Here is a 12,836-nt window from a genome sequence, read left to right on the forward strand (position 1 = left end):
CAAAAGATGTGGTAAAATATGACGAGCTTCAAAAGGTGTCAAAAATGAGATGAGCATGAAACGGTCTGAAAAATAGGAGGAGCATGAAGCGGTTTTGAAAAACATGAAGAACCTGAAAAGCTGTGAGAAATATGAAGAGCTTCAAATGGTGTCAAAAATATGAGGAGCATGAAACGGTCTGAAAAATAGGAGGAGCATGAAGCGGTGTTGAAAAACATGAAGTACCTGAAAAGCTGTGAGAAATATGAAGAGCTTCAAATGGTGTCAAAAATATGAGGAGCATGAAACGGTCTGAAAAATAGGAGGAGCATGAAGCGGTGTTCAAAAACATGAAGAGCCTGAAAAGGTTTGAAATATATGAAGAGTTTCAAAAGGTGTCAAAAATATGAGGAGCATGAAACGGTCTGAAATATAGGAGGAGCATGAAGCGGTGTGCAAAAACATGAAGAGCCTGAAAGATGTGAAAAATATGAAGAGCTTCAAAAGGTGTCAAAAATATGAGAAGCATGAAACTGTCTGAAAAATAGGAGGAGCAGAAAGCGATGTTCAAAAACATGAAGAGCCTGAAAACGTGTGAAAAATATGAAGAGCTTCAAAAGGTGTGAAATACATGAGGAGCATTAAACGGTCTGAAAAATAGGAGGAGCACGAAGCGGTGTTCAAAAACAGGAAGAGACTGAAAAGTTGTGAAAAATATGAAGAGTTTCAAAAGGTGTCAAAAATAAGAGGAGCATGAAACGGTCTGAGAAATAGGAGGAGCATGAAGCGGTGTTCAAAACATGAAGAGCCTGAAAAGGTTTGAAAAATATGAAGAGCTTCAAATGGTGTCAAAAATATGAGAAGCATGAAACGGTGTGAAAGATAGGAGGAGCATGAAACGGTGATCAGAAACATGAAGAGCCTGAAACGTTGTGAAAAATATGAAGAGCTTCAAAGTGTGTGAAATTCATGAGAAGCATGAAAAGGTTTGAAAAATACGAGAAGCATGAAGTGGTGTGGAAAAACATGAAGAACCTGAAAAGGTGTGAAAAATATGAAGAGTTTCAAAAGGTGTCAAAAATATGAAGAGCATGAAACGGTCTGAAAATTCGGAGGATCATGAGCAGTGTTCAAAAACATGAAGAGCATGAAAAGGTGTGAAAAATATGAAGAGCTTCAATAGGTGTGAAAAATATGAGGAGCAGTATACGGTGTGAAAAATAGGAGAAGCATGAAGCGGTGTTCAAAAATATGAAGAGCCTGATAAGGTGTGAAAAATATGAAAAGTTTGAAAAGGTGTCAAAAATGAGATGAGCATGAAACGGTCTGAAAAATAGGAGGAGCATGAAGCAGTGTTGAAAAACATGAAGAGCCTGAAAAGGTGTGAAAAATATGAAGAGATTCTAAAGGTTTCAAAAATGAGATGAGCATGAAACGGTCTGAAAAATAGGAGGAGCATGAAGTGGTGGTGCAAAACATGAAGAGCCTGAAAATGCGTGAAAAATATGAAGAGGTTCAAAAGGTTTGAAATACATGAGGTGCATGAAACTCTCTGAAAAATAGGAGGAGCATGAAGCGGTGTTCAAAAACATGAAGAGCCTGAAATGTTGTGAAAAATTTGAAAAGCTTCAAAAGGTGTCAAAAATGAGATGAGCATGAAACTGTCTGAAAAATAGGAGGACCATGAAGTGGTGTTGAAAAACATGAAGAGTGTGAAAAGGAGTGAAAAATATGAAGAGCTTCAATAAGTGTCAAAAATATGAGGAGCATGAAACGATCTGAAAAATAGGAGGAGCATGAAACGGTGATCAAAAATATGAAGAGTCTGAAAAGCTGTGAAAAATATGAAGAGCTTCAAAAGGTGTCAAAAATATGAGGAGCATGAAAGGTCTGAAAAATAGGAAGAGCATGAAGTGGTGCTAAAACACATGAAGAGCCTGAAAAGTTGTGAAATAATGAAGAGCTTCTAAATGTGTCAAAAATATGAGGAGAATGAAACGGTCTGAAAAATACGAGGAGCATGAAGCGGTGTTGAAAAACCTGAAGAGCCTGAAAAGGTGTGAAAAATATGAAGAGCTTCAAAATGTGTCAAAAATATGAGGAGCATGAAACAGTCTGGAAAATAGGAGGAGCATGAAGCGGTGTTCAAAAACATGAAGAGTCTGAAAACGCGTGAAAAATATGAAGAACTTCAAAAGGTGTCAAATCTATTAGGGGCATGAAACGGTCTGAAAAATACGAGGAGCATGAAGTGGTGTTGAAAAACCTGAAGAGCCTGAAAAGGTGTGAAAAATATGAAGAGCTTCAAAATGTGTCAAAAATATGAGTAGCATGAAACGGTCTGAAAAATAGGAGAAGCGTGAAGCTGTGTTCAAAAACATGAAGAGCCTGAAAAGGTGTGAAAAATATGAAGAGCTTCAAAAGGTGTGAAAAATATGAGGAGAAAGAAAAGGTCTGAAAAATAGAAGCAGCATGAAACGGTGTTGAAAAACATGAAGAGCCTGAAAAGGTGTGAAAAATATGAAGAGCTTCAAAAATGTGAAAAATATGAAGAGCTTCAAAAGGTGTGAAATATATGTAGAGTTTCAAAAGGTGTTAAATATTAGATGAGCATGAAACGGTCTGAAAAATAGGAGGAGCAAGAAATGGTGTTGAAAAACATGAAGAGCCTGAAAAGGTGTGAAAAATATAAAGAGCTTCAAAAGGTGTGAATTACATGAGGAGCATGAAAAAGTCTGAAAAAAAGGAGGAGCATAAGGCGGTGTTGAAAAACATGAAGAGCCTGAAAAGGTGTGAAAAATATGAGGATCAGGAAATTGTCTGAAAAATAGGAGGAGCATGTAGTGGTGTTCAAAAACATGAAGAGCCTGAAAAGCTGTGAAAAATATGAAGAGCTTCAAAAGGTGTGAAAAATACGAGGAGCATGAAACGGTCTGAAAAATAGGAGGAGCATGAAGTGTTGTTCAAAAACGTGAAGAGCCTGAAAAGGTGTGAAAAATATGAAGAGCTACAAAAAGGGTCAAAAATATGAGGAGCATGAAACGGTCTGAAAAATAGAAGCAGCATGAAGCGGTGTTCAAAAACATGAAGAGCCTGAAAAGGTGTGAAAAATATGAAGAGCTTCAAAAGGTGTGAAAAATATGAAGAGCTTCAAAAAGTGTCAAAAATTAGCTGAGCATGAAACAGTCTGAAAAATAGGAGGAGCATGAAGCGTTGTTCAAAAACGTGAAGAGCCTGAAAAGGTGTGAAAAATATGAAGAGCTTCAAATGTTGTCAAAAATATGAGGAGCATGAATAGGTCTGAAAAATAGGAGGAGCATGAAACGGTGTTCAAAAACATGAAGAGCCTGAAAAGGTGTGAAAAATATGAAGAGCTTCAAAAGGTGTCAAAAATATGAGGAGCAAGAAATGGTCTGAAAAATAGAAGGAGCATGAAACGGTCTTCAAAAACATGAAGAGCCTGAAAAGGTGTGAAAAATATGAAGAGCTTCAAATGGTGTGAAAAATATGAGGAGCATGAAACGGTCTGAAATATAGGAGGAGCATGAACCGGTGTTCAAAAACATGAAGACCCTGAAAAGCTGTGAAAAATATGAAGAGCTTCAAAAGGTGTCAAATATATGAGGAGCATGGAATGGTCTGAAAATAGGAGGAGCATGAAGCGGTGTTGAAAAACATGAAGAGCCTGAAAAGGTGTGAAAAATATGAAGAGCTTCAAAAACTGTGAAATACATGAGGAGCATGAAACGGTCTGAAAAATAGGAGGAACATGAAGCGGTTTTGAAAAACATGAAGAGCCTGAAAAGGTGTGAAAAATATGAAGAGTTTCAAAAGGTGTGAAAAATATGAGGAGCATGAAACGGTGAAAAATAGGAGGAGCATGAAGCGGTGTTGAAAAACATGAACAGTCTGAAAAGGTGTGGAAAATATGTATAGCTTCAAAAGGTGTCAAAAATATGAGGAGAATGAAACGGTCTGCAAAATAGGAGGAGCATGAAACGGTGTTCAAAAACATGAATAGCCTGAAAAGGTGTAACAAATATGAAGAGCTTCAAAAGGTGTGAAATACATGAGGAGGATTAAACGGTCTCAAAAATAGGAGGAGCATGAAGCGGTGTTGAAAAACATGAAGAGCCTGAAAGGTGTGAAAAATATGAAGAGCTTCTAAAGGTGTCAAAAATATGAGGAGCATAAAACGGTCTTAAAAATATGAGGAGCATGAAGTGGTGTTGAAAAACATTAAGAGCCTGAAAAGGTGTGAAATATATGAAGAGTTTCAAAAGGTGTGAAATATATGAGGTGCAAGAAACGGTCTGAAAAATATTAGGAGCATGAAGCGGTGTTGAAAAACAAGAAGAGCCTGAAAACGTGTGAAAAATATGAAGAGTTTCAAAAGGTGTGAAATATATGAGGTGCAAGAAACGGTCTGAAAAATAGGAGGAGCATGAAGCGGTGTTGAAAAACATGAAGAGCCTGAAAAAGTGTGAAAAATATTAAGAACTTCAAAAGGTGTCAAAAACATGAGGAGGATGAAACGGTCTGAAAAATAGGAGGAGCATGAAGCGGTGTTCACAAACATGAAGAGCCTGAAAAGGTGTGAAAAATATGAAGAGTTTCAAAAGGTGTGAAATATATGAGGTGCATGAAACGGTCTGAAAAATATTAGGAGCATGAATCGGTGTTGAAAAACATGAAGAGCCTGAAAAGGTGTGAAAAATATGAAGAGCTTCAAAAGGTGTCAAAAATATGAGGAGCATGAAACGTTCTGAAAAATATGAAGAGCATGAAGCCGTGTTGTAAAACATGAAGAGCATGAAAAAGTGTGAAAAATATGAAGAGCTTCCAAATGTGTGAAAAATATGAAGAGCTTCAAAAGGTGTCAAAATGAGATGAGCATGAAACAGTCTGAAAAATAGGAGGAGAATGAAGCGGTGATTAAAACATGATGAGCCTGAAAATGTGTGAAAAATATGAACAGCTTCAAAAGGTGTGAAATACATGAGGAGCATGAAACGGTCTGAAAAATAGGAGGAGCATTAACCAGTATTCAAAAACATGAAGAGCCTGAAAAGGTGTGAAAAATATGAAGAGCTTCAAAAGGTGTCAAAAATATGAAGAGCATGAAATGTTCTGAAAAATAGGAGGATCATGAAGCAGTGTTCAAAAACATGAAGAGCCTGAAAAGGTGTGTAAAATATGAAGAGCTTCAAAAGGTGTGAAAAATATGAGGAGCATGAAACGGTGTGAAAAATAGAAGCGGCATGAAATGGTGTTGAAAAACATGAAGAGCCTGAAAAGGTGTGAATAATATGAAGAGCTTCAAAACGTGTGAAATACATGAGGAGCATGAAACGGGCTGAAAAATAGGAGAAGCATGAAATGGTGTGGAAAAACATGAAGAGCCTGAAAAGGTGTGAAAAATATGAACAGCTTCAAAAGGTGTGAAATACAATAGGAGCATGAAACTCTCTGAAAAATAGGAGGAGCATGAAGCTGTGTTCAAAAAGATGAAGAGCCTGAAAAGGTGTGAAAAATATGAAGAGCTTCAAAAGGTGTGAAAAATATGAGGAGCATGAAACGTTCTGAAAAATAGGAGGAGCATGAAACGGTGATCAAAAACATGAAGAGCCTGAAAAGGTGTGAAAAATATGAAGAGCTTCAAAAGGGGTCAAAAATATGAGGAGCATGAAACGTTCTGAAAATTAGGAGGATCATGAGCGGTGTTCAAAAACATGAAGAGCCTGAAAAGGTGTGAAAAATATGAAGAGATTCAAAAGGGGTCAAAAATATGAGGAGCATGAAACGGTCTGAAAAATGGGAGAAGCATGAAGTGGTGTGGAAAAACCTGAAGAGCCTGAAAAGGTGTGAAAATATGAAGAGCTTAAAAAGGTGTGAAATACATGAGGAGCATGAAACTCTCTGAAAAATAGGAGGAGCATGAAGTGGTGTTTAAAAACATGAGGAGTCTGAAAAGGTGTGAAAAATATGAAGAGCTTCAATAGGTGTGAATAATATGAGGAGAAGAATACGGTCTGAAAAATAGGAGGAGCATGAAGCGGTGTTCAAAAACATGAAGAGCCTGAAAAATTGTGAAAAATATGAAAAGTTTGAAAAGGTGTCAAAAATGAGATGAGCATGAAACGGTCTGAAAATAGGAGGAGCATGAAGCGGTGTTGAAAAACATGAAGAGCATGAAAACGTGTGAAAAATATGAAGAGCTTCAAAAGGTGTCAAAAATATGAGGAGCATGAAACGGTCTGAAAAATTGGAGGAGACTGAAGCGGTGTTTAAAAACATGAAGAGTCTGAAAAGGTGTGAAAAATATGAAGAGCTTCAAAATGTGTCAAAAATATGAGGAGCATGAAACGGTCTGAAAAATAGCAGGAGCATGAAGCGGTGTTGAAAAACATGAAGAGCCTGAAAAGGTGTGAAAAATATGAAGAGATTCAAAAGGTGTTAAAAATATGAGGAGCATGAAATGGTGTTGAAAAATATGAAGAGCCTGAAAAGGTGTGAAAAACATGAACAGCTTCAAAAAGTGTCAAAAATATGAGGAGCATGAAACGGTCTGAAAAATAGGAGGAGCAAAGCGGTGTTGAAAAACATGAAGAGCCTCAAAACGTGTGAAAAATATGAAGAGCTTCAAAAGGTGTGAAAAATATGAAAAGCTTCAAATGTGTCAAAAATGAGATGAGCATTAAACGGCCTGAAAAATAGGAGGAGCATGAAGTGGATTTGAAAAAAAAGAAGAGACTGAAAAGGTGTGAAAAATATGAAAAGCTTCAAAAGGTGTCAAAAATGACATGAGCATGAAACGGTTTGAAAAAAAGGAGGAGCATGAAGTGGTGTTGAAAAAAAAGAAGAGACTGAAAACGTGTGAAAAATATGAGGATAATCGAAAGGTGTCAAAAATATGAGGAGCATGAAAAGGTCTGCAAAAAGGAGGAGCATGAAGTGGTGTTGAAAAACTTGAAGAGCCTGAAAAGGTGTGAAAAATATGAAAGCTTCAAAATCTGTCAAAAATATGAGGAGCGTGAAACGGTCTGAAAAATAGGAGTCGCATGAAGCGGTGTTCAAAAACATGACGAGCCTGAAAAGGTGTGAAAAATATGAAGAGCTTCAAAAGGTGTCAAAAATATGAGGAGAATGAAACGGTCTGAAAAATCGGAGGAGCATGAAGCTGTGTTGAAAACATGAAGAGCCTGAAAAGGTGTGAAAAATAAGAAGAGCTTCTAAAGGTGTCAAAAATATGAGGAGCAGGAAACGGTCTGAAAAATATGAGGAGCATGAAACGGTCTGAAAAATATGAGGAGCATGAAGCGGTCATCAAAAACAGGAAGAGCCTGAAAAGGTGTGAAAAATATGAAGAGCTTCAAAAGGAGTCAAACATATGAGAAGCATGAAACGGTCTGAAAAATAGGAGGAGCATGAAACGGTGTTGAAAAACATGAAGAGCCTGAAAAGATGTGAAAAATATGAAGAGCTTCAAAAGGTGTCAAAAATATGAGGAGCATGAAACTGTCTGAAAAATAGGAGGAGCATGAAGCGGTGTTGAAAAACATGAAGAGCGTGAAAAGGTGTGAAATATATGAAGAGCTTCAAAAGATTTCAGAAATGAGAGGAGCATGAAACGGTCTGAAAAATAGGAGAAGCATGAAGCGGTGTTGAAAAACATGAAGAGCCTGAAAAGGTGTGAAAAATATGAATAGTTTCAAAAGATGTGAAAAATATGCAGAACTTCAAAAGCTGTCAAAAATGAGATGAGCATGAAACGGTCTGAGAAATAGGAGAAGCATGAAGTGGTGTTGAAAAACATGAAGAGCCTGAAAAGGTGTGAAAAATATGAAGAGCTTCAAAAGGTATAAAAAATATTAGGAGCATGAAACGGTCTGAAAAAAATGAGGAGCATGAAGCTATGTTGAAAAATATGAAGAGCTTGAAAAGCTTTGAAATATATGAAGAGCTTCAAAAGGTGTGAAATACATGAGGAGCATGAAACGATCTGAAAAATAGGAGGAGCATGAAACAGTGTTCAAAAACATGAAGAGCCTGAAAAGGTGTGAAAAATATGAAGAGCTTCAAAAAATGTCAAAAATATGAGGAGCATGAAATGGTCTGAAAAATAGGAGCAGCATGAAACGGTGTTCAAAACATGAAGAGCCTGAAAAGGTGTGAAAAATATGAAGAGGTTCAAAAGGTGTGGAAAACATGAGGAGCAAGAAACGGCCTGAAAAAAAACAGGAGCATGAAGCGGTGTTGAAAAACATGAAGAGACTGAAAAGATGTGAAAAATATGAAGAGCTTCAAAATGTGTCAAAATTTTGAGGAGCATGAAACGATCTGAAAAATATGAGGAGCATGAAGCAGTGTTCAAAAACATGAAAAGCCTGAAAAGGTGTGAAAAATATGAAGAGCTTCAAAAGGTGTCAAAAATATGAGGAGCATGAATCGGAATGAAAAAGAGGAGCAGCATGAAGCGGTGTTGAAAAACATGAAGAGCCTGAAAACGTGTGAAAAATATGAAGAGCTTCAAAAGGTTTAAAAATACGAGGAGCATGAAACGGTCTGAAATATAGCAGGAGCATGAAGCGGTGTTGAAAAGCATGAAGAGCTTGAAAAGGTGTGAAAAATATGAAGAGCTTCAAAAAGTTCAAAAATATGAAGAGCTTTAAAAGGTGTCAAAAATGAGATGAGCATGAAACGGTCTAAAAACTACGAAGAGCATGAAGTCTTGTGGAAAAACATGAAGAGCCTAAAAAGGTTTGAAAAATATGAAGAGTTTCAAAAGGTGTGAAATACATGAGGAGCAAGAAACGGTCTGAAAAATAGGAGAAGCATGAAGCGGTGTTGAAAAACATGAAGAGCCTGAAAAGGTGTGAAAAATATGAAGAGCTTCAAAAGGTGTGAAATACCTGAGGAGCATGAAACGGTCTGAAAAATAGGAGTAGCATGAGACGGTGTTGAAAAACATGAAGAGCCTGAAAAGGTGTGAAAAATATGAAGAGCTTCAAAAGGTGTGAAAAATATGAGAAGCATGAAACGATCTGAAAAATAGGAGGAGCATGAAGCGGTGTTCAAAAACATGAAGAGCCTGGAAAGGTGTGAAAAATATGAAGAGCTTCAAAAGATGTGAAAAATATGAGGAGCATGAAAAGTTCTGAAAAATACAAGCAGCATGAAGCGGTGTTTAAAAACATGAAGAGCCTGAAAAGGTGTGAAAAATATGAAGAACTTCAAAAGGTGTCAAAAATATGAGGAGCATGAAACGATCTGAAAAATAGGAAGAGCAAGTAGCGGTGTTGAAAAACATGAAGAGTCTGAAAAGGTGTGAGAAATATGAAGAGCTTCAAAAGGTGTGAAAAATATGAAGAGCTTCAAAAGGTGTGAAGAATATGAAGAGCTTCAAAAGGTGTAAAAAATGAGATGAGCATGAAACGGTCTGAAAAAAAAGAGGAGCATGAAACATTGTTCAAAAACATGAAGAGCCTGAAATGATGTGAAAAATTTGAAGAGCTTCAAAAGGTGTGAAAAATATGAAGAGCTTCTAAAGGTGTAAAAAATGAGATGAGCATGAAACGGTCTGAAAAAAAAGAAAAGCATGAAACATTGTTCAAAAACATGAAGAGCCTGAAAAGATGTGAATTATGAAGAGCTTCAAAAGGTGTGAAATACATGAGGAGCATTAAACGGTGTGAAAAATAGGAGGAGCATGAAGCGGTGTTGAAAAATATGAAGAGCCTGAAAAGTTGTGAAAAATAGGAAGAGCTTCAAAATGTGTGAAAAATATGAGGAAAAAGAAACGGTCTGAACAATAGGAGGAGCATGACGCGGTGTTCAAAAACATGAAGAGCCTGAAAAATGTGAAAAATATGAAGAGCTTCAAAAGGTGTCAAAATATGAAGAGCATGAACGGTCTGAAAAATAGGAGGAGCATGAAACGGTGTTCAAAAACATGAAGAGCCTGAAAAGATTTGAAAAATATGAAGAGCTTCAAAACGTGTCAAAAATATGAGGAGCATGAAACGGTCTGAAAAATGGGAGGAGCATGAAACCTTGTTAAAAAACATGAAGAGCCTGAAAAGATTTGAAAAATATGAAGAGTTTCAAAAGTTGTGAAATACATGAGAAGCAGGAAACGGTATGAAAAATGGAGGCGCATGAAGCGGTATTGAAAAACATGAAGAGCCTGAAAAGGTGTGAAAAATATGAAGAGCTTCATAAGGTGTAAAAAATGAGATGAGCATGATACGGTCTGAAAAATAGGAGGGGCATTAAGTGGTGTTGAAAAAGATGAAAAGCCTGAAAAGGTGTGAAATATATGAAGAGATTCAAAAGGTGTCAAAAATATGAGGAGCATGAAGCGGTCTGAAAAATAGAGGAGCATGAAACATTGTTCAAAAACATGAAGAGCCTGAAAAGATGTGAAAATTATGAAGAGCTTCAAAAGGTGTGAAAAATATGAAGAGCTTCTAAAGGTGTAAAAAATGAGATGAGCATGAAACGGTCTGAAAAAAAAGAGGAGCATGAAACATTGTTCAAAAACATGAAGAGCCTGAAAAGATGTGAAAATTATGAAGAGCTTCAAAAGGTGTGAAAGACATGAGGAGCATTAAACGGTGTGAAAAATAGGAGGAGCATGAAGCGGTGTTGAAAAATATGAAGAGCCTGAAAAGTTGTGAAAAATAGGAAGAGCTTCAAAATGTGTGAAAAATATGAGGAAAAAGAAACGGTCTGAACAATAGGAGGAACATGAAGCGGTGTTCAAAAACATGAAGAGCCTGAAAAATGTGAAAAATATGGAGAGCTTCAAAACGTGTCAAAAATGTGAGGAGCATGAAACGGTCTGAAAAATGGGAGGAGCATGAAACCTTGTTCAAAAACATGAAGAGCCTGAAAAGATTTGAAAAATATGAAGAGTTTCAAAAGGTGTGAAATACATGCGAAGCATGAAACGGTGTGAAAAATGGAGGAGCATGAAGCGGTATTGAAAAACATGAAGAGCCTGAAAAGGTGTGAAAAATACGAAGAGCTTCATAAGGTGTAAAAAATGAGATGAGCATGATACGGTCTGAAAAATAGGAGGGGCATTAAGTGGTGTTGAAAAGATGAAAAGCCTGAAAAGGTGTGAAATATATGAAGAGATTCAAAAGGTGTCAAAAATATGAGGAGCATGAAGCGGTCTGAAAAATAGGAGGAGCATGAAACATTGTTCAAAAACATGAAGAGCCTGAAATGATGTGAAAAATTTGAAGAGCTTCAAAAGGTGTGAAAAATATGAAGAGCTTCTAAAGGTGTAAAAAATGAGATGAGCATGAAACGGTCTGAGAAAAAAGAGGAGCATGAAACATTGTTCAAAAACATGAAGAGCCTGAAAAGATGTGAAAATTATGAAGAGCTTCAAAAGGTGTGAAATACATGAGGAGCATTAAACGGTGTGAAAACTAGGAGGAGCATGAAGCGGTGTTGAAAAATATGAAGAGCCTGAAAAGTTGTGAAAAATAGGAAGAGCTTCAAAATGTGTGAAAAATATGAGGAAAAAGAAACGGTCTGAACAATAGGAGGAGCATAACGCGGTGTTCAAAAACATGAAGAGCCTGAAAAATGTGGAAAATATGAAGAGCTTCAAAAGGTGTCAAAATATGAAGAGCATGAACGGTCTGAAAAATAGGAGGAGCATGAAACGGTGTTCAAAAACATGAAGAGCCTGAAAAATGTGAAAAATATGAAGAGCTTCAAAACGTGTCAAAAATGTGAGGAGCATGAAACGGTCTGAAAAATGGGAGGAGCATGAAACCTTGTTCAAAAACATGAAGAGCCTGAAAAGATTTGAAAAATATGAAGAGTTTCAAAAGGTGTGAAATACATGAGAAGCATGAAACGGTGTGAAAAATGGAGGAGCATGAAGCGGTATTGAAAAACATGAAGAGCCTGAAAAGGTGTGAAAAATATGAAGAGCTTCATAAGGTATAAAAAATGAGATGAGCATGATACGGTCTGAAAAATAGGAGGGGCATTAAGTGGTGTTGAAAAAGATGAAAAGCCTGAAAAGGTGTGAAATATATGAAGAGATTCAAAAGGTGTCAAAAATATGAGGAGCATGAAGCGGTCTGAAAAATAGAGGAGCATGAAACATTGTTCAAAAACATGAAGAGCCTGAAATGATGTGAAAAATTTGAAGAGCTTCAAAAGGTGTGAAAAATATGAAGAGCTTCTAAAGGTGTAAAAAATGAGATGAGCATGAAACGGTCTGAAAAAAAAGAGGAGCATGAAACATTGTTCAAAAACATGAAGAGCCTGAAAAGATGTGAAAATTATGAAGAGCTTCAAAAGGTGTGAAATACATGAGGAGCATTAAACGGTGTGAAAAATAGGAGGAGCATGAAGCGGTGTTGAAAAATATGAAGAGCCTGAAAAGTTGTGAAAAATAGGAAGAGCTTCAAAATGTGTGAAAAATATGAGGAAAAAGAAACGGTCTGAACAATAGGAGGAACATGAAGCGGTGTTCAAAAACATGAAGAGCCTGAAAAATGTGAAAAATATGAAGAGCTTCAAAACGTGTCAAAAATATGAGGAGCATGAAACGGTCTGAAAAATGGGAGGAGCATGAAACCTTGTTCAAAAACATGAAGAGCCTGAAAAGATTTGAAAAATATGAAGAGTTTCAAAAGGTGTGAAATACATGAGAAGCATGAAACGGTGTGAAAAATGGAGGAGCATGAAGCGGTATTGAAAAACATGAAGAGCCTGAAAAGGTGTGAAAAATATGAAGAGCTTCATAAGGTGTAAAAAATGAGATGAGCATGATACGGTCTGAAAAATAGGAGGGGCATTAAGTGGTGTTGAAAAGATGAAAAGCC

This window comes from Dama dama, unplaced genomic scaffold (assembly GCF_033118175.1).
Source record: "Dama dama isolate Ldn47 unplaced genomic scaffold, ASM3311817v1 ptg000123l, whole genome shotgun sequence".
Taxonomy (NCBI): domain Eukaryota; kingdom Metazoa; phylum Chordata; class Mammalia; order Artiodactyla; family Cervidae; genus Dama; species Dama dama.